At 43.0% G+C, this 22,221-nt stretch overlaps 1 long non-coding RNA gene across 1 annotated transcript in view; it reads right to left on the bottom strand.

Annotated features, from left to right (window-relative positions):
• Positions 1-713: 713 nt before the first annotated feature.
• LOC125173566 (uncharacterized) overlaps positions 714-22,221 on the bottom strand; it is a 72,893-nt gene continuing 51,385 nt past the window's right edge. The window contains exon 8 of the long non-coding RNA XR_007155079.1: positions 714-950. This is a non-coding gene — a long non-coding RNA (uncharacterized LOC125173566). The remainder of the gene's footprint in view (positions 951-22,221) is intronic.

Raw genomic sequence — 22,221 nt, 5'->3', positions numbered from 1 at the left:
AACCCTCCATAAAGCCTGATATGAAATAGGCATTCAATTAAGAATATTGCCCGATGAATGAAACAACGAATGAGCGAGCGAGTTAGTGAGTGGAGCTGTCAGGACTTTTAGTCAGAGGATGGGACCCTCCCCTCTCAACTCTTTTCCTTGTTCCTGTTCATCAGACACAGACTAAGGGGAAATATGCTTACCTTTTCTAATTAAAACTCATTAATGTGGACACTGGGCAAATATTACACTTCCCTCCCATAGCTCAGCCAGGAATTATCCTGCCATGTGCTGACTATGTTATCAGACAGAGAGGGTGGTGGTGTTGTCCAGTTATGTGGTGCCTTTCTGAGATTTTTTCACTTGGGTCTTAAGACTTAGAGTTCCTGGTCGCCCCCAGAGCCATATGTTATTATGTGGATACCAATAATCAAATAAACCAACCTTGTGCTCTTTGTTGGGGGCTGCCGGGGAGCCCAGGAAGTCCTACAGCCAGCCTCTAGCACCTGCACTGAGCCAGGCAGGCAGAGATGATGTACTCACCCTACCCTTGACTTTATCCTATGGCCGCCTTCTTCTCCTTCTCCTTCTTCTCCTTCCTCTCCTTCTTCTCTCCCTCCTCCTCCTCCTCCTTCTCTTCCTCCTCCTCTTCCTCCTCCTTCTCTTCCTTCTTCTTCTTCTTCTTCTTCTTCTTCTTCTTCTTCTTCTTCTTCTTCTTTTTCTTCTTCTTCTTCTGACTCCAGCACATTTCTTTGTTTATTTATATATTTGTTCATAGCTTACTCAATGTGGGTTTTGGGTTATGATAATCAGATCCTTCTCTTTTTCTTTTTCTTCTTCTTCTTCTTCTTTTCTTCTTCTTCTTCTTCTTCTTTTGACTCCAGCATGTTTCTTTGTTTATTTATATATTTGTTCATAGCTTAATCAGTGTGGGTTTTGGGTTATGATAATCAGATCCTTCTCTATGGAGGAAAAAAAAAGAAAAGAAGAATGAAGGGAAAGGGATAAAGAGATATGGAGTTGAATTAGAGACTGTGATGCTTTCAATCATTCAAAAACATTCGTGTTTTCTCATGGAATGCCTGGCACTGTACTAGGTGCTGGCGAGTTTAGGGCCCAGTAGAGGAGGCAGATGGGAACACAGAAATAATTATAAAGCTTAGAGTAGGACCACATACCTATGAACAAAATGCCATGAAGCAAGTAGAGAGAGCCAGTAATTCTACCTGGGGGGATTCCTGTCAGCCTAAGGTGAGAAGTCATTTGTCAGTTAGAGAAGGGGAGAAAGGCTATCCCCAAGAGAGGAGGCATCACATGCAGAAGCACAAAGCCATGAAAGGGTATGAGAAGCCCCATCTGGCAGAAGACTGGTATGCTTGGGGTGGGGAGACGCTGGAGGGACCGAATTTGAGGAATAAGAAGTCAGTCACGGTCAGATTTGTGAGCGCCTCAAATAACAACCTAGGGAGTTTAGCTATTTGCCCTCGGCATTAGGAAGCCAGGGGCAATATCAGAACCAAGACAACCATGTGGTCAAGTTTACTTTCTCCAGAGAAGCCTCTTTGGGTTGGAGAGAAAGAGCAGCCAATGGGGCTCAAGTTTGGTGAGCCATGTTGAGAACAAGGATCAACAGACAGGTATATGTATATGTGTGAGCTGGGATGGCAGGGTTTTTCTAACTGATTGGACACAGAATCAGGAATGATAGTAATGAGCTTGGGATATGGGGGGTGGACACCAGCCTCATCGAATACAGACGAGAAGTGGAAGGGGACATGTAACCAGGGTGGAGGACAGTTACGTGTGAGGTGCCCGCAGGACATCCAGGTGGGTAGCAGAGAGCTAAAAATACAGAGTTTGGGGATGGCACCGAGAGAATTAGATTTGACATTTTTGCATGTAAATAGTACCTAAAAAGTTATAAGGAAGACAAGATCACTCAGGACATGAGCATGTACAATACAGACAGAAGAAAATAAGGAGATCTGAGGTTGGGAATTTTTTTTTGTTTTTTTTTTTAAATGTTATCAAGGGAGTAACTACATCTCCTTTTCTAGAGGTTTTTTAAAAATGCGAGCCTCTCCTCTTCCTAAGGTAGTTTTGGGTAGCTATTCTAACAGGCAGACCTACCTGCCAGGTGATCTTTAAAATGAGCTCAGGTGGCTGCAGTCAGACACCTAGACGCTTTACGTCGTGTTAAAAAAAAAAAAGCACTGAACAATAACATTAGCAAGAGGCCACCTCTCAGTGCTTGGGAAAGAACAGCTAATATCCCCCAGGGGACCAATGTCATGTTTGGAAGAAGCGGCAGAGGTAAGGAACTGGGCTGTGTGCCAGTATAAAGTGGTGTCTTAAGGCTGTTTAAAATACATCAGAAGCTATGAGTGTTGCTTTAAAAAAAAAAAAAAAAAAAAGGAGGTCAAATGGTAAGAAGTACATTGCTGTCCGTAATATATAAATGTGAAGGCTAGAGACTGCCGCTAAATTCACGTAGATGAATGACTCCAGGAGTCAGGGGAGAGTGGCATGTTTAAAGAATCAAGAGAACAAAGCAAGTGAGACAGAAGGGAGAAAGGCAGGGAAGCGAAAAGTCCTTGGAAGGGAATAGAACACAAGGGCAAGGGAGAAGTAGCCAGTAGGAGCCAGTGTCGCAGGTCTGATTGGGAGGCAGGAGCCAATGTCACCAAAATAGCCAGACAAAGACAGAGAGTGACCAGACAGTGTTGAGGAAGAGATGAGATTAAGGGCAGGCAGGATTTCTTGCAGTCAAGGGTAGAGACATACAGTTGTATAGAAAAGTAAAGATGGCTGCCACGTCAATACAGTTCTGACCTAATAGACTGGAAGTCAGAAGCCCTCAGCTCACACACTGAGCTCTGACAGGGACTGTGAGGACACAGGCAAGTGTCTGAATATATTTGCGTGTTTGTTTTCTCCTTTGTAAAATGGGAACAATGATACCTTTTTAGGATGTTTGAAAATTCAATGAGATGATACAGAAGTTCCAGACCAAGCATACTGTAAGTGCCTAATAGAGACTTTTTTAGCAATTGGACAAATGAATAATGGCCAGATTGTGAAGAGTTTTGCTGATTGGGGTTGAAACAGAGGTAAAACCTGAAGGGTTGACCAGCTCCCCAAGGAAGAAAAAAGAAAAGAAGTAATTTGTGTATGTTATGGTTGAATTGTGTTTCTCCCCCCGCCCTCCTGCAAAAGGAAAAAAAAAAAAAAAAAAGATATGCTGAAGTCCTGAGCCCAGGACCTCAGAATGTGACCTTATGTAGAAATAGGGTCTTTATAGATTTAGCCAATTCCAGATGAGGTTGTTAAGGTGGAACCCCATCCAATCTGACTCGTGTCCTTATAAAAAGGGGAAATTTGGACACAGACAGAGGACCGTGTCCACATTTGGAGGCAGGAAAATTGAACATGCACAGAGACAGGATGATGGGAAGACACAGGAGAATGCCATGTGAAGACAGAGGCAGAGATTACGGTTATGCTGCCACAAGCCAAGAAACACCAAGGATGGACGGCCCCCACCAGAGGCTAGATGAGGCCAGAGCGGTTTCTTCCCCCCCGCCCCACCACACTTCAGAAGGATTATGGCCTTGCCAACTTCTTGGTTTTGCACTGCTAGCTTCAGAACTATGAAATAACCGATTTGTTATTTTAAGCCACCCAGTTTTGGTATTTTGTTAAGGCAGCCTTAGGAAACTAATATAACATCTAAGTGCGGAATAGCAAGAGGGAGGTAGGCACCCACACTGTGTGCCCAAACCTGCCATCAACAGTTTCAACAGCAGGACAACTTGGCCTTGCAATTCTGCACATCGTCACTACCCAGGATTCTCTTGACTGCGGTTCAAGAGACAATATGCCATCAACCTGTGTGTCTGTGGGATGACAGCCGGCAAGGTTGGAGGGAGAAGGTGAAGTGGTGAAGGCAAGTCCCAGGCAGGCAAGAGGCTGGGGCCACAGAAGGTGATTTCCTACGAGGGAAGAAGCCATTCTATTTGCCCAACTGACAAAGAAACAGCAACATAGATGAACGAGAAACAAGACGAATGTAGAATACGGTGCCATTTGTGTCCTTTGTAAAAATCGTAGCATTCACATTATTCTGGCAGAAAACTCAAAATAGAAACCTTTGTCGTGCTTACTTACCAAGTTACTAATGAGGCACAGGGAGAATTAGGAAATCAGGCAACACACAGAAACATTTATAACAGAATTTTGAAAACTCAGTAAGAAGTTCAATTTGTATGGTATTTGGGAATGGGTTTACCCCTCTGGAGGGAAGGGGGGAAGGGAAGTTGGTGCCAGGCCCTTGCTAAGCGTGGACATAGGCACCTCGTTTCGTCTCTCGACGGCTCCGTTTCACAAGCAGTGAAACAGGCCCAGACAGATTAAGAAATGGGCCTAAGCTGATGAAATTCAGGGCTGGGATTTATACCCTGATATGCCTGACTCCCAAAGCAGGCCCTCTTCCCCTCACCATGTGGACCTATAAGGATATCGATTAGAATGAAATTTCTCAGGAACCTGCAAATCCAGTGACAGAGATGGCCTGGGGTAGCATCAAAGGACTTCATGATGGCATCACCCAGCAGCCTGTCCACTCAGCCCAGAGCCCAGCTTGGGCAGGCACTCAGCAACCCCGCCTCTCCTCAAAGTCAAATGGCTGCCTGGGGTGTGTGTGTGTGTGTGTGTGTGTGTGTGTGTGTCCTTGAGGAGTTGCCAGCTCTCCACTGGGCCAGTGAGCTGCTGGGTGACTTCTAAGGGCCACCCGGACCCCTCTGGAATTGTCCCACTGCAGAGAGATAAAAGCCCGAGGACCTGGCCAGGCTCCCAGGAGACCTCCAGCCCCACCCCCACCCAGGTGTACGCTCCCCACATCCTGAAGTAGCTCATTACAATCAGGGGCTGAAGAGTAAAACAGAAATTAAATTGACACTTTGAAGCATTAATCTAAGCACAAATTAATATTCATCAACATCTGCTATTTGTTCAGGTGAGTGTTCAGCTTAAACAAAAAAAATAGCATTCTTCCCACCCAGAGACGGCGTGTACCAGAGAAAATGGAGCCCGCGCTCAGGCCCTCTGCATGCACAGCCTGCAGCTGGCTCCCTGCGGAAACCCCACCAGTGACAGTCCTCCCAGAGGGACCCTGAATAGTGTTCAATAAATCATTTTTATTTGGACACTTGTCTTCCTCCTGACTTGCAAGACATCACTATTCCTTCTCAGAAGGGAAGGAATAAGAAGCTGGGTGCTGTTTATTCCATCTCTGTACTTGGCCACAGGGGCTGTCCCTGTTGTCCGCCATTTGGTCGTTACCATCAGGGCAGGAGGAATCGCTTTGCTGGAAAATTACTAGCTAAATTTCCAAATGTGTGCGGAGAGAAATTTGCAGGGAAGCAAGGTCAGGTAGGGGGCCCCCATGGGGGTTGCTATAGCTCCACATGCACAAAGAATGAGGCAATTCCACAGGAAACCCTGCGCTGTGACAGCAAAGGAGAGTGCTCAGTGGTGGCACACAGGGAGCGTCACCGAACCCATAACATCTTTAGAGCAAGGGAGTATTTTTCAGGTGATAACCAAGCTAACAGCTGTTCTCTTCCTGCCAAAACACCAGACAAATTTCTGAAAGCCCTCCCACAACTACGGGCCAGGGTGGATCTGAGGGATATCGAGAGACAGTCTGTGCCCTGGGTGGCACCGATGGCTTCAACGGGCACTTGGGAGGATGTCTCTGCTTGTGTTTTGACATTTCTCTCTCTCTCCCAGATAGTTGAAACAGAGTCCCTAAAATGGTAGAAATACAGTCAATGAAGACAGTAAACAAATCAAGAGACTCGAAGCTCTGCACAGTTTTGAAAAAAATACCTAGTGGGGATTGCATGGGTCTGGGAACCGGTCTATACCTGTGCTAAGTCGTGATGGAGGGCTTTTGCAGAAGTTTGCCTACTGTGAGTGGGCAAGAACATGCACTAGTTAAGAACAAGGACTCTAAAGTCAGACTGTGAGGTTAAATTCCATCTTCGCCACTTATTACCTGTGTGACCCTGGGCAACTTACTTAGCCTCTCTGTGCCTCATTTTCCCCATCTGTAGAATGGGAATGTTGATTGATTAAATGAGTTGAAACCTATAAAGCAGTTGACACAGTATCTGCCACCATAGACGTATCCTATAACTATTAGCTATTCTGACAACCTTAGTCATGGAAACTGTATATTGGAAAATCTCTGGTAATCCTCTTAACAGAGATTGATATTGTTGAACATGTAGAGTGAATGAACCAAAGCTGGAACTGGTCAGTATATTAAATCCAATCTGTTCATTGGTTGAACTGCTGAAGCAATTTCCATGTGGTATCTGGACTTCTGACAAGGAATTTATTCAAAGATGAATCCCCGCAAAGATAATACATATAAGTAGAAAATCTAATATAAGAGCTAAGTATAAATATAAAAGCTAAATAGAGCGGAGATGTTACTTGGGCCACCCATATGAGGGGACGATAAATGGTGCCCGTGGACACAGCCAGCAGGATCAAATGCTCCCAGAGAGCCTGCCCAGCCCAGGAGCCAGCCAGGATCCAGATGCAGATCTGAGGATGGAGAAAGCAATGGAAGCTGAGACAGAAACAGTCCCTGCTCTCATGGGGCCCACATTCCATTTGCAGGAGGGAAGGGGGGAGAGAGACAGACAAATAAGTCAACACACACACACACACAAGAATAATCAATACTGAAGAGCAGTGCAGAGAAGCAAAAAGGGGGACGTGCAAGAGAGGAGAGAGTCCCTGAGTGGTCAGGGAGGCCTCTCTGAGGAGGTAACAAGGAAGCTGAGATCTGCATGAAAAGAACCAGCCATCCCAATATACACCGTGGGGAAGGTGGTCCAAAGGGAAGAACACCTAATGCAAAGGCCCAAGGAAGGAGCATACTTGGAGAATTCAAGGAACAGAAAGAAAGATGGGGCGGCTGGAGTGAAATGGGTGAAAGAAAGCGTAGTAAAATAAGAAGTGAGAAAAGGAGGTGGAGGCTGGACATGTAGGGCTCTGTAAAGCAATAGGAAATTGGGAATTCATTCCAAAGTGCAATAAGGGATAGCTTTTTAAATATATTTAATTTTTAGAGCAGTTTTGGTTGATAGAATAATTAAGAAGCATAAACAGATATTTCTCACATGCCCCGGCCCCATTATCAACCTCCCCACCAGAGCGCTGCATTGTTACAAGTGATGAACCTATACTGACCCATCATAACCACCCAAAGTCCACTGTTTATGTTAGGCTTTGCTCTTGGTACCGCACTTCTGTGAGTTTAGACAAACGTATGATGGCATATATCTGCCACCGGAGGTTTTTAAGAAGGGGCATACCATGATGCGATTGATGATTTTAAAAGATCACACTGGGGCAATGTAGCAGGCAGTCAGATTCTGACATGGCTCCCAACAACCCCAGCTCCTGGTTTTCGTGCCCTGAGTAAATCCCCTTCCCTTGAATGTGGGCTGGACTTACTGACTTGCTGCTCCTATCTAACAGAACATGCTAAAAGTGATGGGATGTCGCTTCCATGATTAGGTTTCAAAAGCCTGTGATTAGCTAGGTCTCTCTCTCTCTCTCTCTTTCTCTCTCTCTCTCTTGCCCTCTCCCTTTCCCTGATAAAGCCAGCTGCCATGTGGCAAGGAAATCAGGGATGCCTCTGGCCAACAATCCTAGAGGAAGTGCGGCCCTTAATCTCACAGCTCCCAGGAAGTGGATTTTTGTCACGACCACATGAGGGCACTAGGAGGCAGATGCTTCCCAATTGAGCCCGAGACCAATTGCCAGAGGGCCCAGCTACACTGCCCAGATCCTAACCCATAGAAACTGTGAGGTATTAAATGTTGTTGTCTTAAGCCACTAAGTTTGGGGGGTAATTTATTACACAGTAATAGCTAACTAATACAGACTTCATGTTAAAAATGGATTTTAAGAGGATAAGAATGGACACAGGAAAATGGTCAAGCAGATATTGCAGTAGGTGAGAAAATGTTAACTTGGATTAGGACAGAGGTAGATGAGATGGAGGGAAAGGGACAGATCCCAGGGACACTGTGGAGACTTGGTATTGTATAAGATGTCATCTTGAGGGCAAAATGGGGAAGCAAGACTAAAGGAGTTTTTGCTTGAAAAACTAGGTGTAGGCAAAAGTGGAAGAAAAAGAAAGGTCAAGGGTTAATGTCAAGCTTTATGTCTTAGTTATATGGAGTTTGAGATAATGCTTACTGAAAACTAAGTGGAGAGATCAGATAGATACTTAAATAATTAGATTAAAGAGTCTGGAGTTCTGGGAAGAGATCAGGGCTGGAAAGTGGATTTTGAAGTCATTTATAGTTGATTTTTCAAGTCATGCTATAAAATGAAACCTTTTAGGAAGTGTTTTAGTTACCCTGCTGTATAACAAGCCACCCAAACTTAGTAGCATAAAGGAACCATTTTATTCCACTCTCAGGTTCTGTGGGTCAAGAGTTTGGACAGAGCACCACAGAGAAGGCTTGTCTCTGTTGCCCAATGTCCGGATCCCCAGCTGGGCTTTTGGCTAGAGTACAAATGTGGGCTCTCCAGATGCCTAGGCTTTCCCACAGTGTGACCCCCTCAGTCCCGGAAGCTCAGGATTCCAAAGACCAATGTCCCAAGAGAATCAGGTAGAAGCTTCCTGGCCTTTTCTGATCTAGCCTATGGTGTCAGGAATCATCTCTTCTGCTACATAACAAATGAGTTACTAGTTCTACCCAGATTCTAGAGGAGGAGACATAGACTCCACCTCTGCATCAGAAGAAAGTCAAGGAATGTATACCCATGTTCTTAAACCTCCACAAAGAGTTAATATAGAGAGGAGAAGGAAATCCTAAGAGGAGTTCTGGAGCATTCCAACATTTAGAAGTTGAGCATAGGCGGAAAAACTCGCAAGAAACTGAGATGGAAATCAGTGATGTAGGAAGAAGCCGCTGGGTGAGGATGAGGTCATGAAAGCCAAGAGAAGGATCTGTTTCCAGAATGTAGGAGTTGACATTGTGCAAAATGCTCCCCCAAATTGAAAGAAGATAGGGACAGAGACAATGGGCTTTGATGACTGAGAGGTACTGGTAACTTGACAGAAGCAGTCCCCATGGGGTGGTTGGGACAGAAGCCAGCATGGGTTGGGTAGAAAAGAGACTGCAAGGCAAGGAAAGATGCATCAACAAGCTGACAGTTGTGCATGCACTTGTGTAAACAGGTCGTTTGTGAGACCCTCGGAAACCATCAAACCACAGAACCCTTGATTTGGAAGGTCACCAAACGCATACACTTGAACATTTCTGATCTTAGGGAGCTCATGACCTCTCACAGCAGCCCATTTTATCATTGTTAGAAAAGTTATTTCTTTCATAAAATGCACTTCTGGCACCCATCTGTCTTTGTCTGCCCGGAGCAGTATACAACCAGTCTAACTCCAAAGTCATGTGCCACTGCAGGCTCTTTTTTTTCTGGAGGAAGCATTCTCAGTGTCCCTAGATTTCCAGATGCTGCCTGGTCTTCATTGCTCTCCTCTGAATGTGCTCAAATTTGTTCCCGTCACCCCCACAGTATGGCATTCAAAACCAAGCTCAACATCCTGCTGCTGTCTGCACCAACCATTACCCCTACAGCTGTTTTCGGGCTTTGTCGCACTGCTGTCTCCTACTGTAGAAACTAGGAGCTGCCATCTGTCATCCACATTGAGTCTTAATCACTAACGATATTTGATGCAATAATCTCAATGACTGTTCTTCCATAGCAAAGCTAGATGCTGCCAAGCCCAGGTACTGAAGAAGCGGCTAGAAAAAGGAAGACTTTCATGCCACCTCATGAACCTTATTGTTGTGGCTTTTTCTTTTGCACTAAAATGAAACGCAAAGAAACAGGGAAAGCTTCCTGAGGACGCTGTTAACTTGGGTCAGTCTCTGGTTGACTGGGGGCCTCTGAAGGGGTGAAATGGGGATGTGCCCAAGAGGAACCAGGGAAGTCGTGGCACTGCTCTAGGATTTGTGACCAATGCCACAATTTACCAGCCTGAACACCTTCGAGAGTTCTTCCTTCCCTCCTCTCTATGTATGTAAAATTTATCAGAAATCCTATCAAAGGTCTCTTTCCAAAATCCACTCACAAGGCTTTTGAGCTAGCTTTTTAATGCTTTCTTTCTTTTCCTTAACACTTGTCTTTCTTTTCCTCTGAACCTGTTTGAAAGTATTTCTAAGTCATTTAAATGAATATTCATATCTCCAGACTATTTTTCTACTTTAAAAAAAAAAGGTTAGGAAAGTTTACATGGCACTAGAGAAACAGAATCCAGGGGAGAGAGATGAGAAATCTTTTGGCTGATTTTAACCACTCCGTCACTACAGCATGTGTATGTGAACACACACCCACAGGGTACACCTGCAGGTAGGGCAAAGAGAAGGCCTGCTGGGCCACACAACTCCAAAATCACTCTTTTGTTTCTCTACTGGTACCTGCCAGCATGGGGCGTCTGGGTAAAGTAGGTGGCTAAAATGTTCCGGGCAAGTTGGAGCAGGAAACTTCCCATTACCCCCATCATGACTTGCCCTCTCTTTCTTCCTTCCCTGCAGGGCTTGAGACTCTATTTAGATAGAAAGAAATAAAACATCAAAGCTTGAAATATTCGTTGTGAGAGTCTTTGTTCCAGCTGCTCTTGTTCAGGGTCTAATAGAGCAATTTAGGGTTAAAGCAAGGCTTAGACCCTTCTGCTAGTCTATCAAACTCTCTCCAACTTGAGAAGGCTGAGTGGAGATTGTACCCTGAACAAACCATGCATTTTTATAACTTTGTGTCTTAGCACATTCAATACAAACAGAGTAACTATTATGAGCTCCGTGATGCCAGTCCATGGTCATGGCGCAGAGGAAGGATGTCAAACCATGTTCCATGTTTTGAAGGCAGACAGGCAGGGAAACTAAACCAGACTCTTTCACATTCTAGATTTGGAACCTTGGTCAAATTTCATAAGCCATTTGACCCTCAACTTCTATAGACTTAAAATGGAAATAAAAGTGCCTCCTTGTGGGTATATTCCTGAGAATCAAAGAGCAGTAAGTTCACAGGGCTTTGCAGGTAACAGGTGTTGCATAAATTTAGTTCCTTTGCATTTCTCTTCTTTTAATCCCTCCTGCTTGGGGATTAATCCACCAAAACCTTGCTTTGATCACGTCACTCCCTCACTGCAACCTGGAGTCACCTCCCACTGTACAAAGAATAAGACACAGAACTCTGCGTCACCCACCTCACCCTAACTTACCTTGCAAGCCATATCCTTCCAACTGCCAGAAAGGAACACTCAGCTCCAGTGGCTGCACGACTTAAATTGCCCCATTTCACACCCCTCTTGCCCATCTCTGTGCTCTGGTTTGCTTGTGGCCTTGCCTCCTTTGTGAACACTATCTTCACCCATCCCTGCCAATTTAAAAGACTGAAAATCCATTAAGGACCAGCTCAAATACTTCTGCTCCCTGAAGACCTCAAGATGGGATCACTCTTTCCTTCCTAAGTCATGCTCAAGGACTAACTATTTCTCATAAACTACTTGACAGATACGATCTCTTGTTATTGTTGTTTACTTACATATCAGAAGCACATGTCATATGATGCGATCACTATTTGTCAATGTGTTTATTTTCCCTACTGGACTATGAACTCCTTTGGGGACAGAGACTACATCTTTATCTATTGTCTTTCTGTCTCTAGCATCTGACCCAGTGCCAGATGTCCGGTGCTCCATAAATGATTAGTAAAATGAATGAATGGATGACTTCCCTTTGTTGCTGAATTATGTCTTAGAAAGCAATAAAGTGTGTCATATTTTTATGTCTCTTACTAGGATTTGTGTGGTTCCATGCAATTATGAATTATGAATATCAATAATATCTGATGATGAATAAATGGCTCCCCAAAATGGGAGTCCTGGGAGGGAACTGAGTAGTATAAGCCATGGAGATCAGTAACTCAAAGCTCTGAAGCCACACATTTTCATCTCACACTTAAGCCTCTTTCATATGAATTTTTTCCAGTTGGAAGAAATATGTACTTTGGTCAAAGATGGCACAGTAAGGGTCATTTAATGCCACTATCCATGCAAAACCCATGGGTAACCAAAACTAATAATAAAAATGTTAGGGAAAAGAAACCTTTCCTGTCATTAATGCAATCAGGAAATGGAAATAATAGAAGACCTTAAACCATGCATTCTGAATAGGAGCAATCTCATCCGAAGGAGATGCTGAGGATAATGTTTGCAGTGATGTTAGCAATGGTTATTTCTGTGTAGTGGGATTTGGAGTGACTTTTTTTTTCCTCTTTGTATCTTTTTCTGTTGCTCGATTTCTTTATACTGAGCTATATTGTTTTTCTAAGTTCAATGGAGTTCTTGAAAATATATCTAATATCTGAAAGAAAATATGTGGCATCTCTAATTTTTGAAAAATAATATTATTTCTGCTCTTTAAACATTTTCTACCTACTGAATTTCAACCTCAGTGACCTTAGAAAGTAAACAGTAAGCTGTTTTGAACCTACAAGAAACCATTAGGAAAACCATTCTACCTTTCCAAATACCCTACCCCTCTGGGGCTGATGCACTTAATCAATTCTTAGGAAGGTTACATAAGCCAGAGAACCATCTTTGGTTTTCACCCTCTGGAGAAAGGCCTTTCACATAATGTTAAAAGAGTTGTTAATACTCTTCCCACATGAAAGCAACATCATTCATAAGACAAATAATTGTGGCAAATAAAAAAGTTATACTGCTGTGCATATAGTTTCTCATTTGAAAAGTCTTCAGACCCACCCTCACCAAAATAAAAACGATGCCAAAAGGAAAAGGAAAATTATTTTCCACCTAATTTTTACCCAAAAGTTTTCTAAACCAATATGACCTTTTATATCAGTCTCAAAATGACAACACGGTGAGGCTCACAGTCATTATTATAAGTACATTGAATTCATATGTCCTGGCAGCTAATATCTCGGCCCACATATGGAGACCATTTGAGGGTTAAGGGTAGGAAAAAGTCAGACAGGTTCAACATGAGCCAGGTGCCTCTTCAGCAAGAAAATGTTCAGAAACAGCAGGCAAAAACCAAAATCTGTGAAGTCAAGAATATATGAACACATACACAGAAAGACTCTGGAAGTTGGAAACATATAATCAACCAAAAGGTAAGTTAGAATAGATGAACCGGCCAATTCAAGAGACAGAAGCAAGAGACTAAACCTAGAAGAGATGAGTCACGGCAAATATAAGACTAGGTCTCTGGCACCCAGAAATGGGTTGAAGTCAGAGGGACCACAGCAGAAACAGAAGGACAGAGATGTGGATACATCTGGGCCTACATGCAGCTCTCTGGATGGCTAGTTACTGCTTCAGGGGTCTTCAGCCGGTTCTGCACAAGCATCACCTCCTTGATAAGCACTCTATGATTTATCAGACTGATTTAGGAGCCCTACAGCACCACTACAATATCCTGGGTGTAACTTTACCACAGCACTTGGCCACATTACACCGTGAAGTTGATTCAATTGCCAGTCTCCACTAAGGGGTTGCAAATGCCCCCAAGAGTACATAGCATATCTCATTTGACATTGTATCTACAGCATGTAGAATTGTACTTTGCATAAGTTTCAAAAAATACTAGATGAATGAATGTGTTTCTGTATCTAGGATTTAAAGGCAGGGATTATGGCTACTGGCAGGTAGGAGTCAATATCCTAAAACAAAACTCATAATATTACATCATTTCTCCTGCTGCCAAAAGCTTCAACTTTTTAGTGTGTTTTACCACATCACTAAAGGCTTTCAGCCACCAGTAACAGAAATCTCAATTCAAAATGGCTAGAACAATAAGTAAAATGTATCCCATATAACAAAATGTCCTAAGGGAAAGTGACTCCAAGGCCCGAGGCACTTCCTATCTTTCTGACCTAACTCCTCAGCAGGTCAGCTGGTCTTCAAGCCAGCTATCCTCAGGCTCACAAGATGGCTGCCAAACATGCAGACATGACAACTTCCGGCAGGAGAAGAAGGCTTCTCTTCCTACAGAGCTCTCAACACATCTCACATCTCTTAGGCCAGACTTTTGTCTCAGTTCAAATGTTAAACAAGCCACTGCCAAGAGAAATGAGATCATTGTGATTAGCTCAAAGAAGCCAATGGCTATGTGGGGGAGAATGGATCATCTGGAAAAAAACAAAAACAAAAACAAAAACAGCGAAGTGGGAAAGGAGACGGGCATGTGATTACTATAATTGCCTACAATGCCATTCATGGTCTATGCCTTGTTTCTTGCCTCCAGGCTCCTCTTCTACCATTCCTTCTATTTCAAACACTGTGTTCCAGCCAGACCTGCTGTTCCCTAAATGTACCATGAAGTTTCTACTCAACAGATCATTTCTTTTCTCTGTGCTTTTGCTCTATGTTCTTGCTTCTGCCTGAAGTGCTCTTCCCTACTGTCCGGCTGGTAAATGCCTACTCATCCTCCAACTCTCCACTGAAGTATTACCTCCTCTGGGAAGGCTTTCTTGACCTCCTCACATAGTGAACTACTCTAACAATGCCCCTCCCCATGTCTTGGCTGCCACTTCTGGCACAGCACCCATCACACTGAAATGTGTCTCTTTGCTTACACCTTCATCTCTCCCATCAGACAGAGTCCCTAGGGAGCAGAGCTGAGCCTTGTTCATCTTTGTATCCCCTGCCTCTAGTATAGTATTTATAGAAACTCCATGTAGGCTTGATAAATTGAGTAAAATTGAACGAGCTGAACTGAATCTGGCTGTGTGTAATATTTCCAGCAGTTTCTCTAATGTAACTGCTGTGAGAGAATCTTTGAAAGAGCAATCACCAGACAATTCAGTAGGGACCATGCTCTGAACGGCCCTCCACTGATGATGCTAGGGGAGGAACTTGGAGCTGTCCAGAGCCCAGAGGCCAAAGAGCTGGGCATCCTCCCTTACAGTACTGCCCATGCCACTACTATGGTGAACAGCCGTTCTGGTTTTAACAGTGAAAATCCTGCAACCCAGGAAATTTCTCAGTCCTGAGCAACCCAGATCAGATGTCATCAAACTCCCAATGGCCCTATCACTGTGGATTTTTCTCCACCACCTTAACAGAATCCCCCTCAAGAAGAAGGAGATAGGTCCCCACCAAATGTTTAATGTCTGGGGAAGAGAGAAAGGTTGTTTGTTATCATCCGCACTGGAGAAGGAGATTAAGATTTCTCACCTGGGGTTAAAGGTTTAAAAACCGTGGGTAGAAGCGAGCAAATTATAGAGACCCTAAATGGTTGTCCAGGGAAGAGAGTTACACAACATTAGTTGTTTCTAAGGCAACAACTTCTCAGATTTATGCCAAGATTTGGAACCATTTCCCTCTAGAGCAGATGATTATATGCTCATTTATCTCCAGAGAAGCCCTTAAAACCTCTTCTTTCTCAGAAAACCCATTTGGCTAAAAAACACAGTATTTAAGATAGAGGGTTACTCTGAACATTCCCAAACCCCCAGAGAAATTCTGTGGGGACTGCTATGCCATCCCAACATTTGGCTACGATTCCACGTGGTTTCAGTTCAGCAGGGTTTCATTGCTGCCATATAATCTGTTGTTTTGTGAGGAAATTCTAAAGAAATATTCAAATGGTAAAATAGTAAGGTCTCCTCAGAATAGTCGTTAATAGCCAGTCAGTCCACACCACACAAAATGGCATCCTGCAATTAGATTCACTGATGGTAATGAACGAGAATAAAAGGTGAATTCCTCAGAGAAAGACCAGCCTCCATATATAGCTGATGCTCCCAGTCACTTCTGAAGGACAGCGCCCAATAACGCCCTCTGCAGGAGGCTTTACGGTTTAACAGGGAGCTCAGTTCAGCCCCTACCTACAACCGCCTGCCTTCCGGGTGCATGGCAGGACAACCACTCTCAACACCGGTCTCAGCTGTGGCCTTATCTAAGAGTCCACCCTGTTGTTGGTTACCTCCAGTTCTGTGGGATGTGTATGAAATCCTAAGACTGGGAGACAATCACATTCGCCCCCTTTGTTAGAACCCTCAGACTGTAAACACCTGAGGACCAAAGGACTGGGTCTTATTTTCCTTTGAGCCACATTGCCTTGGTTCATACCCCAGCTCTGTCACTTCCAAATCTTGTGTAACCTTGATGACTTACTTAACCTCATAAGGCCTCTGTTTCTCTGAAAATAAAATGGAGGCAGTAATAGTGTCAGCCTCATAGCATTGTTCCGAGGATTAAGCGAATAAAAACTATAAGGTGCTTAGAACAGAACCTGCTCTCTCATAAGCATTATCCAAATGTTAGCTATTGTTATTATTTTTATTTATTTATTTATTTATTTATTTATTTATTTATTTATTTATTTTTATGAAATTTATTGACAAATTGGTTTCCATACAACACCCAGTGCTCATCCCAAAAGGTGCCCTCCTCAATACCCATCACCCACCCTCTCCTCCCTCCCACCCCCCATCAACCCTCAGTTTGTTCTCAGTTTTTAACAGTCTCTTATGCTTTGGCTCTCTTCCATTCTAACCTCTTTTTTTTTTTTTTTCCTTCCCCTCCCCCATGGGTTCCTGTTAAGTTTCTCAGGATCCACATAAGAGTGAAACCATATGGTATCTGTCTTTCTCTGTATGGCTTATTTCACTTAGCATCACACTCTCCAGTTCCATCCACGTTGCTACAAAAGGCCATATTTCATTTTTTCTCATTGCCACGTAATATTCCATTGTGTATATAAACCACAATTTCTTTATCCATTCATCAGTTGATGGACATTTAGGCTCTTTCCATAATTTGGCTATTGTTGAGAGTGCTGCTATGAACATTGGGGTACAAGTGGCCCTATGCATCAGTACTCCTGTATCCCTTGGATAAATTCCTAGCAGTGCTATTGCTGGGTCATAGGGTAGGTCTATTTTTAATTTTCTGAGGAACCTCCACACTGCTTTAGCTATTGTTATTCTATGTACCCTCTACATTTAGCGTGATCCCCAGAACGCAAAAAAACACTGAGACAAACAAAACTGTTCACGGAGCAGGACTGAAGTTTCCACTCACTAAAAAGGCACAGGCGATAATAACTTAAAAAAAAAAAAAAAAGAAGGACTTTCCAAGTATTTACCACCACCGTTTGGTTTTGCTTCTTTGTTGGCTAGTTGGAGATGCGTCCCTTTTTCTTTGGTCAGACACCTGGCTACAGTCTTGAGAGGAGATTAGAAGAAAGAGGACGAAGGAGTGCTCTGGTGTCTGTACCAGTTCTAGTTACAGCAGATCCACTGAATGCTAGCACTTTAAAAAAAGATGAGGAACAAATACCTGGCTGGAAAGCTCAAGAAAGACCTCATGGGGTTGTTGTCTTAACTGAACCTTAGGGAGGCTTCAATGGAGGTGGAGAAGGAGCGCATCTCCAAAAGAGAAAGCAGCATGCTATTCTGGGAAATCATAAAGAATGTATAAGGCATACTGATCAGCCCACATGGGTGTGGACCATGAAGGAATCCAGGGCTCTGCTGTCATGTCTCCACATTCCTACCTAGTTAGAGCCCGAAGGATAGCAGAATGGCTGAGATTAACCCAGAGGTCACGTCAAGAAAGAATTCATTTTTCTTTTTCAGTTCCCATCAGTACCGTGTGGTTTCAAAGCCCAAAGAATCAACTAAGCAGCTTTTACGAACCAAAAAGCAAGCATGTTTGAAATTGAGATTGAAAGGGGACACCTTACAAATGGCATTCTACACCCCTGCTCTTCTGCAGGGTGCGCAGTAGGCGTGTGAATAACTATTTTCATTGTACTAACTAGAATCACTAAGGCCATCTAAAGATGGAAGAAGTGACGCATTAGCAACAGAATCCAGCTAGCCAAAGCGGCTAGGGGAGAGTACCGTCTGTACTGAGAAAAACACATGAAGTCCAAGTTCACAGATCCTATGGCCTCTGGGTCCAGGATAAGGTTCTTAAAAGAACATAAGTATGATCAATGGGGTCATTGGCAAGGCAGCTGTTCTGCTAGACTGCCATTTAAGCTTCTCTGCATCAGAGTGGTTCTCAACCTTCCATATCTTGTACCTGGAGCCACTCCCACGTGTCCCATCAGTCACTCCGTCATCACCACCGTCCCACCATGATGGATGACATTACTGTGCCTGCAGACACCCTGCTATATTGTTCCACATGACCTCTAAGTTAGCTCCCTAAATCTTAAGACCTGAAGAAATAGCTCATCCAAATTCTTCCCTGATTCCAAAGAAAATACTGATCCAGTTTCTGGATCATGAAATGGCATGAAATGGCATGAAAACAGGGTATAAGGAAGGGAGAACCGTGGTAATTAAAGAGTTTTATGAGAACTAACAATTAAATGCAATGTGTAGGCCTTGATTAGATTCTGATTTGAACAAACCAATGGACTTCTTAGACCATCAGGAAGATTTAAACATGGAATAGACGTTAGATGACATTAAAGAATTACTACTAATTTTGTTAGGTATGAATGGTACTGTGATGATGTTATTTTTCCTATCCTTATCTTTTAGAGATATCTACTGAAGCATTTGTAGAATGTCTTCTCTGAGATTTGCTTTAGAATGCTGTAGTTACAAGAAAGGCATGGAAGGTAAGTGGTAGGGCAAAAGAGGAAACAAAATTGGAAAACTGCTGAAAAATGCCAAAGTTGTGTCGTGGTTCACAGTGTCAATTTACTATTCTCTCTAATGTTGCAGATGTCCAAAATTTTCCATCATAAAAAAATTTTTCTTAATCTTCCCAGGCCCCTTCACCAAACAGAGCATTCCATTGGTGGATGGACCCATGGACAAGGAAGTAGCTCTACTTACTGGGCACAGCAAGCAAAGAAAGAGAGAAAAAAGTACAACTGACTGCCCATTCTTCACAGGTTGCCCACTGCTGAACCCAAGGAAACAGCATTCCCTGAATGTGAACATATTGGGTGGTAGACGTGCCTGTGTATGGTAGCCCTCAGTCCACCATTTACCAGTTTCTAGACAGACGCCTCCATCTTTCTTGTCCCAGGGAAAGTCAAGATTCCAGCCTGAAATAAGAGAAGGACATCCCAGAGCAGCACTGGTTCTTAATGGGGGCTCAACCTTCTTACGCTGCTTCCCTGCTCCTGCCCATACTCTCCTCTCCTGAAAGGTTGTTACCACAGAGACAGAGACCTCCTTCTCTAAATCCTTAGGTCCGTCTCTCAGACAAGTAAGACTTGATTATTATTGGCTGAATTCTTTATCTTATTTAAAGAAATGGCGGTATATACTGTAACTTGGGAATTAAAACATTCTACTGCCGGGTTGTTCTGACTTTTCCAAAACATCTCCAATCTTTATACCTTTATACTCTATAAAATAAAGTGTAATCAGCACTCAGACTAAACATTTTCAGTGCTGCTTTTTTTTAACCTTTTTTTTTTTAATAATAATTTCAGGAATAGAAATGTTTTTGATCCTGGCAATCATATCCTGATGGAAAACTGTACGCCTTCATCTGTCAAGGAAAAATTTAAAGAAATACATATTTTTGGATGGCATAGAATTCTAGTAATGTTATGGGGAGCAATTCAAGAATCTATACAATTTAGCTTTTAGCAAGATTTATAAATAACTGTAATCATATATACTAATAATGGTCAAGGTAGCAGAACAGATTGAAGTTTATGCACAGAAATCCAAAGACCTTGTGACATGAACAGTCTGGCTGATAGAAAGAAACATATCAAGGACACTTGGGAATGGCCAGAGGAAGGGGAAGAAGAGGAAGAACAAATGGTATTGCACGTGTAACAGATGTGGCTACTGTTTCCCTGCTAGTCAAACACTGAAGACATTTGTCAGTAGACAGAGGAAGCAGAAAATTAGGATAAACATTATATGGCCAAGGTTACTCTGAGGATATCTAAAGGTTATAAGTGTCCATTCCTGGGAGGTAGAACCATCAAGAAAAGTACATCACACTTACCAAGTGACACGAGAAATGTAAGGGAGTGAATTTTCATTAATGGTTGTGAAAGTCAATGTCCTGTCTCAAGGCTGAATGGATACCACTAGTGGCACAACTAACTGGGTAAAATTGCTGCCCTTCAGCCTCGAGAAGGCTGTGGCTTGGGAAACAGGATGCCAAAACCCAAAGAAAGCTTTGGGAACGGTTGTAAATAAAACTAGTATGGCAGGGAGTGGAGGAAGCTGAGCCCTGCAAAAGACAGAGTAAGACGCCAATATGGCAGAAGTCCAAAAGGGGAGAAAGAAAGAAAAATTGTAATAGCTCCTATTTACTGAACATTTAATATGTGTCACATGTTCCTCACACCACCCCGCAAACTGGGTATCATCATCTTCATTTACTACAGGAGGAAATTGAGACTTGCGTCACCCAGATGTAAGTAGCAAACTCAGAATTCTACCTATTGTTGGTTCTGATTTCAAAGTGTAGACTTTTAGCTATTACTCAGGGAAAAGGATGGAAGGGGAGACCAAGAAGATAAAAAAACTGTATGTCCTACGTGAGGAAAATTTTTTGTAAAATATACCTCTATAATGGGGCTCTGGGCTGCCAGCTCAGAGCCTGGAGCCTGCTTTAGATTCTAATTCTCCCTCCCTCTCTGCCCCTCCTCTGTTCACGCTCTCTCTCTCTCTCAAAAATAAATAAACATTTAAAAACATTAAAACATATATATATATGTATATATATATATATATACACACACACAAACTTCTATTGGATTGAAAATGAGAGAGAGATACTCCATTACTGTGATTATCTCTCATTAGTAGGATTATTATACACATTCTTCTTTTTGCTTTCCTGCATTTCTCCAGGTTTTTTTAAATCATGAACATATATTGCTTTACCATAAGAAAAATACATAGATTTGATTTCTTTAAGTGTGAAGGAGGTTTAGAATCCTAAATCCTCTGCCTATGTTTCCAATAATTACCTGTCTTCTATGAAAATGTAAGCCCCTTGGCTGAGTTGGCAATACAGTATTTACTCAAAGACAGCAAGGCCCAGAGGACCGGAGACAACATCCAGAAGAACTGACAGTCTAAGACTTAGGGCAAAAGAGCAACATCCCCATAAGCAGAAAAACGATCAGTCTCAGATATGCTCAGCTGTTATCTCCCTCCTGTGATTTCTCATCCTGTGAATTATTCCGGTACTTGTATATTTATTTTTTAAACACACAACAGAGGAGTTATTCTCCAAGTCTCTATCAGCTAAAGTATTAACAGCTTCCAGCTGAGAAAATATCTTTTCACTTTGCTTAAGCCTAATCATTATTTTCTCCCTCCTCCAGGAGTTTGGGTATCACACAATGGATCACAGTACAAAAGGCCATGTGGGTGATTTTTTATAATGTGGCTTGTGGACTTACAGTGGGTAATTTGGGCATAAATCTGTTTAAAGATGTCACTAGTTTGGATTTCCTTTATTGAAAGAAACACTTTACCCCCCTTCATTCTTTGGAAGCCTAAACATAAGTGTGCCCCAACCAGGAAGCAAACAAAGAATAAAAAGCTTTCTTATCGAACTTTCATCTCCTTTCTTGAAATCTCCCTTTTAAAGATGAAATTATAGGGCTGTGGAACTTTGCACTCACAACTTTAAATGTCTGAAATGTAAAACTGCGTGTCACCACCTGAGCAGGAGAGTGCTTCCTCTCAGATGGAAAAAAAATCCTTCTAAATAGAAACATGAAATATTCAGAGCAACCAACTCTTCCCCTAGCCCAGGCTCCCCCGCAGAAATGGATTCAACTGCGGTACGGTGCTTGCTTGGGTCGGTTTCCAGAACCATTTACAAGCCTGTAGTAGCCAACTTACTGAGCTACAGCTTCTTGCTAATGAAATGAGTGAGGAATACATCCTCTTTATGAACCAATTTCCTTTGCTCCAAGGCACAAAAACAGCCTGTGCCGGCACTAGCAGCCCACACAACTCTTGCAAATGCCTGCCTTTCGCCTTGAAGAGACTACAGGAGAAGCGGCTTCTAAGCACACTTGTGACACCGATGATTAGTAGGAAGTAACCACAGATCCCTTCTCCTGTGTCGTGCGGTACTCCCTTTGTCCTCCTGAGGTACCCCGCAATCTTTTGCTCTCCTCTGCCTCTTTTTAC

This window comes from Prionailurus viverrinus, chromosome A1, assembly GCF_022837055.1.
Source record: "Prionailurus viverrinus isolate Anna chromosome A1, UM_Priviv_1.0, whole genome shotgun sequence".
Lineage (NCBI taxonomy): Eukaryota > Metazoa > Chordata > Mammalia > Carnivora > Felidae > Prionailurus > Prionailurus viverrinus.
This window is presented reverse-complemented; position numbering and strand designations above follow the sequence as displayed.